Here is a 6,648-nt window from a genome sequence, read left to right on the forward strand (position 1 = left end):
TTGGAGGTGTCTGGGCTGAAAACTGTCATGTCCCAGTTGTGCGGTTGGACTTTGGACACAATGTGGGCTGCACGACCGCTGTCTGGAACCTAGGCCTGATGTTAATTTACAGCCATGTATTTTTTTTGTATTTTAACTCCCCACATAATCAATTAGTGTTTCTCTTTAAAAAAAAACAAACACATGATTCTTTATGATGACTCATTTACCCTAAAAAAAACGTTTTGGAAGCAATTTAAAGGCCACTTCTGGTTTTCTATCCGGATATCCAAATCAATTCGGATTTCCCGGATAATGTGTTCGCATATCCGATTCTATTCGGATACCGGAACGTTCGGATATCCGATCCGGATATCTGGGTATCCGGATCCGAATCAATTCAGATTTTAAAAAGGGGTATCCGAGCATCCCTAATCGTGGGTGCTGATCCCCTCCAGTTACACCTCTGTTACAAACATCCTTGACTCCCACACAGAGCTATAAATATTTTTTTGTTTTTTCAAATAACAGATTTATTCTGTTTTCCTTACCTTGGGAAAGAAATCAGAAAGCAGAAAAGTACTTTAAGGCTACTTGCACACCAAGACGTTGTGTTAGGTGCCACGTTAAGGTCGCATAACGTGCACCTAACACAACGTACGGTGCTGCAAGAGCCGACGGTAGAGTGAGCCGCGTTAGGCGGCTCGATTCCTATAATGTCTCCCAGAGTGGCGCTGATTGGCCAGCGGGACCACGTGATGCGGAGCGAGACACTCCGCATCACGTGGTCCCGCCGGCCAATCAGCTGCCGCCAGTGCAGTGAATATTAAGTAGCCATGTGCGCGGCTACTGTAGCTGCCTCTCCCCACCTCCTCTCCGCCCCCCACTGCGCATGTGCAAACAGTCTAACGCGGCTATAGCCGCTCCAACGCCGTAGCATGCTGCACTTTGCACCGAACGTGCAGCATTACATGTAACGCAATGTGGGCTGTGTGAACAGCCCACTTGTGTTACATTGCTGTGCGTTGGGGGAGCGTTACAGGCGCACTAACGTGCGCCTGTAACGTCTTGGTGTGTAAGCAGCCTTAATGTACTTAAAAATGTATTACTTTTGTGGGAATTTTGTGTTCATATTAATCAGCTTCTCCATTAAAGCATTTTTCAACATAAACCTGAGTTTATTATCAGTCATTATCGCTGAAATCATTTTCTGGCACTTTTCGTGAAAGCGGGCAGCCGCCCATGCATGATTCTGCAGTACAGCTCCCGCACCTTACAGTGAGTGCCCAGATCTGCTGCGCACGCCAACACGCTTTATATAAATAAGATGCTCCAACAAAGGGACTGGTGGCTTTCCATTCCGGGGAAACCATGAAAATCAACCCAAATACAGCAAAGTCCCACATGCTTGAGCAACCAGACGTAAAAGCACCCTCCCCCCAATGCTCACCAAGCCTTCAGCAACATCTTGTAGCCCTTCCTGTTGCTCCTAGTGGCTTTCTGCCAACCTCCCTGTAATCAACCTGGCAAGTCACCTGACCCGAATCGGGTCACGTGACAGGCCAGAAGCCGTGCATGGACGCCGGAAGCCGCTAGAAGCCTTGTAAGAGCTACAGAAAGGCCACAAGACATTGCTGGAGGCTCTGTGTATATTTTAACCACTTGAGGACTAGCGGTTTACACCCCTCTAGTCACTAGGCCATTTTTTACATTTCAGCACATCGCCACTGTAACGATTTATTGCGCAGTCATGCAACTTACCACCCGAATTTATTTTACCTCCTTTTCTTGCCAATAATAGAGCATTTTTTGGTGGTCTCTGATTGCTGCTGCGATTTTTTTATTATTATTAATTTTAAAAGATATTTTTTTTTTTATAAAAAAACCCTTGTTTTTAATTTCCCTTCCCCCTAAATTGGCCCTGACTGCGATCCATACTCTTCAGAACCCTCTCATAGGCATCAGCCTATTGTGAGCCAATCAGAGGGAGAGTTAAGTGACTAGGCTGCCTCCTGTACAGTGCAGCATTAGATCACATCGTTGTACAAATGTAAACAGCTTTTTTTCCCTTTAATTCAGCCTGCCAGCTCTGATCACGACTGGCAGGCTGATCACAAATCCCCACTCTATCTCCTTGCAGAGAACGCGCATGTGCGCCTCCAGAACTTGATGGCAACCGGCGTTAGGTGGTCCTGGTGGTGCCACCCTCCCACCGCCCATTGGCATGAGGCGGTGGAGAGGTAGCTAAAGCCTGAAAACACCCACCAAAACAGGCAGAACACAGTCCCCATTATTTCCTCAGGTATGCCAGTTAGTTGAGACTTCTGTTTTTGGGAGGGGGGGGGGGTTGAGCATCAAGGAGTGGGCTAGAGGCGGAACAACATCCCTGGCCAGTACTCAACCAAGTTGATCTGCCCAGAACTTGCTGATGAAGCAGGTGGTCTGAGCAGGGCACTACTATAGCACCAATCCTATAGTGCGCACACCATGCAACTGTAATTTGGAGTCCTGGCAATCACTGGACCCTGAATTAATTCCTCCTCCGAGTTCCTCCGGTAATTTGAGCGGCAGAAGGGTGTCATTTGGCACACCCTGCGGCAACTCACCGGCGGTGGAATAATACTTACGCCTAGCTGATGTGCAGAGAGGAACTGGGGGCTGCTGTACACACACTAGATTCTTGGTAGAGGCGGTCGTTAGCATGCGCACAAGGCCTTGGGCTGAAGCCTATCACAGCCGATCGCTTTGATTGGTTGGCGGGGGGAGGGAGGGAGGGCTGGGGAAATAATTAATAAAAAAAATAAGGACATTTATTAAGAAAAAAATAAAGTAAATATTTATAAAAATTAAATAAACAATGCTGGGCGTGATCAGACCCCACCAACAGAAAGCTCTGTTGGTGGGGAGAAAAGAAGGGGGGGGGTCACTTGTGTGCTGAGTTGTGCAACCCTCCAGCGAGGCCTTAAAGCTGAAGTGACCCATTTGTTGAAAAATGTCTGTCTTTAGGGGGGTTTACCACTGTGGCCCTTAAGTGGTTAATAAATTATCATCATTCCCTGCAGCTTATTGAAGTTGCAGATCTTTATTTGTACAAGTCTCGGCGTCTGAGAACGTATCTCTGCTTGTGATGTCAGGAAGGGGAGCAGTCTGTTATCTGACAACGGCGGATCGGTGCGAGTCATGGAAGTGCGTTTCTCCTGGCAGACAATGGCGCGATCTGACAGTAATTTCACATAGCTGTGTACAGTTCAATCTATAGACCATTGTTTCTTTAGAAGTAAGTGGAGGCTGGCGCTGGAAATGTTAAAGACTTTGTTGTCAGACTCGTAGCGCAGTTCCATATTCCATTATCGATGACATTCTTCACCATTGTCTGGAAGGACACTTGTGTGTCTTTTTTCTTTTTAAATGACAGTAAGCGAGTTTCTGCTGACACATCAGCCCTGCAGATTGCAAACTCCATCATGTTCACGGGAAAGAATGCCATAGAAACAATGTCTGTATAGGTTTCCTCCAAGCATCCCGATGACCCCAATGTCCAGAAACATGACAGGGTTACATGAATTAGCTCTTCCACACATAGGCCTTGGGTGGCCAGGGATTTTATTGTGAGCTCCTCTGATGATAATAATAATAATAATAATAATAATGCATAGGCATTAGACTATGGTAGGATTAGATTGTGAGCTCCTCTGAGGACAGTCAGTGACATGACTATGTACTCTGTACAGCACTGCAGAAGATGTCAGTGCTATATAAAAACATAATAATAATATGGTAGGACATTAGACTATGACTATGGTAGAGATTAGATTGTGTGATCCTCTGAGGACAGCCAGTGACATGACTATGGACTCTGTAAAGTGCTGCAGAAGATGTCAGTGCTATATAAATACATAATAGTAATATGGTAGGACATTAGACTATGACTATGGTAGGATTAGGTTTTGAGCTCCTCTGAGGACAGTCAGTGACATGACTGCACTCGGTAAAGTGGTGCAGAGGATGTCAGTGCTATATAAATACATAATAATAATAATACATAATAATAATGTGGTAGGGCATTAGACTATGACTATGGTAGGATTAGATTGTGCGCTCCTCTGAGGACAGTCAGTGACATGGCTATGTACTCTATAAAGTGCTGTGGAAGATGTCAACGCTATATAAATACATCATATTAATAATAATAATAATAATAATTATATAGTAATTACTATGTACTCTGTAATGTGCTGCAGGAGATGTCAGTGCTATATAAATACATATTAATTATATAGTAGGACATTAGACTATGACTGGTAGGAATTTCATTGTGAGCTCCTCTGAGGACAGTCAGTGACATGGCTATGTACTCTATAAAGTGCTGTGGAAGATGTCAACGCTATATAAATACATCATATTAATAATAATAATAATAATAATAATATAGTAATTACTATGTACTCTGTAATGTGCTGCAGGAGATGTCAGTGCTATATAAATACATATTAATTATATAGTAGGACATTAGACTATGACTGGTAGGAATTTCATTGTGAGCTCCTCTGAGGACAAGCAGTGACATGACTATGTACTCTATAAAGTGATGTGGAAGATGTCAGTGCTATATAAATACATCATATTTATAATAATAATACAAATAATTATATCTTAGGACATTAGACTATGACTATGGCAGAGATTAGATTGTGAGCTCCGCTGAGGACAGTCAGTGACATGACTATGTACTCTGTAAAGTGCTGTAGAAGATGACAGTGCTGTATACATAATAATAATAATAACATGGGTAGGACATTAGACTATGACTTCCGTAGGATTAGATTGTGAATTCCTTTGAGGACAGTCAATAACATGACTGTGTACTCTGTAAAGTGCTGCAGAAGATGTCATTGCTATATAAGTACATAATAATAATATGGTAGAACATTAGACTATGACTATGGTAGGGATTAGATTGTGAGCTCCTCTGAGGACAGTCAGTGAGATGATTATGTACTCTGTAAAGTGCTGCAGAAGATGACAGTGCTGTATACATAATAATAATAATATGGTAAGACATTAGACTATGACTATGGTAGGGATTAGATTGTGAGCTCCTCTGAGGACAGTCAGTGACATGACTATGTACTTTTTCAGGCAGACTTGAAGTGAGGAAACCCACTTCAGGTTAGATATACACCTATGTATAGAGACAGCTCTGGATAGCATTGATTGTTCCCTTTCCTTGCTCTGTTACGTTGTTCCAGCGCCGTCCTCAAGTGAAGTTCTATGATCAAATACCTTTTTGGCCCATCTCAGCTGCCTTCCTTCGGTAGTACTTGCATCCTCAAGCGCTTCAAATGACTGGTACACCAATCCTGCATACGCTGCACATCCAATCATAGCTGTCTCCCATAAGGGCCCCATTATAAATCACCAAGGGGTCCTTGGACCTGTCTAGCGATATGCATTAACAAAAAAAAAGTATTGTATAGTATTGTATGTACAGTATACTAGTAGCAACCAAGCCCAGGGTGAGAATTCAGCTAAACAGGGATCCAGGTCACAAAACACTTCACTATCCGACCCTAATTCTAGGGTTAAGCTAGGGTTAAGGTTCACTAAACATAGGAGAAAGGGGGAGGTCCCAGGGGAGCAACAAGACTTAATAGGGCCCCCCCCCCTGCAAAAATGATAGTGCGGGGCCCCGTTGGTCCCCAAACCCCATGAGGGTCACGTGATCTGGAGCCAGCGAATGGCAACAGAGAGTGTTCTGCTGTAAAGCAGCGTCTGGAAGGAAGAAAAAATTATAGACGCTTCCCTAACTTGCTACTCTGCCTGGCAGGAGGAGGTGGCAACATAGCTCCCAACTGTCCCTCTTTGGGAGCCCTGTCCCTCTGTCCCTCTTTCTTCCTCATGTGTCCCTCAGGGCCCTTTTCCACCAGCGCTGGCTGAATCGCAAAAACGCAAACCGCTAGCGATTTTACAATCGCTACGGTTTGCTTTTTAACATAGGAATCGCGGTAGGTCATTTCCACTACCGCGATTCGTTTTTTACTTGATCGCGATCGCGCCGCGGAGCGACTTTTGCCGCGATTTTGCTATGCAGTGCATAGCATAGCAAAATCGCGGCCGCGAACGTCGGGGAATCGCCGCTAATTGCGATTCAGCAATCGCTAGCGTTCAGCGTGAACGCTAGCGATTGCTAGTGGAAAAGGGCCCTTATTCAGGACTTTGTCCCTCTGTCTATGTAAATATTTGTATTTCTCTACTAAAAAAATGTGTTGGATTGACTCTAAACTTTATTCCCATCCTTTAAATTGATAAATTACTAATTTTAAGATGTTACTATGAAGAAAAATTACTCAGGATAGAAAGGACCAGTATGGTTTGAATTATAAAACAACATATTCTTCTTATGAAATCTTTATGGTATGCATGACTAGGGGTGTGGCGGGAGCGTGATCAGAGGTGTGGCCAGGGGCGTGGCTTAAGTGTCCCTCTTTCTCATCTCAAGAAGTTGGAAGGTATGTGACATTAAAGGTGGCCATACACTGGCCCGATTCGCGGCCGTTTCGACAGCAGATTCGATCCTGGGATCGAATCTGCTGCCAATCGTTTGCGCTAAACGCACCCGCCGATCCGATTTCCTCCCGAAATCGGATCGTACCCTCGATCGCCCGCGGG

This window comes from Hyperolius riggenbachi, chromosome 2 (genome assembly GCF_040937935.1).
Source record: "Hyperolius riggenbachi isolate aHypRig1 chromosome 2, aHypRig1.pri, whole genome shotgun sequence".
Lineage (NCBI taxonomy): Eukaryota > Metazoa > Chordata > Amphibia > Anura > Hyperoliidae > Hyperolius > Hyperolius riggenbachi.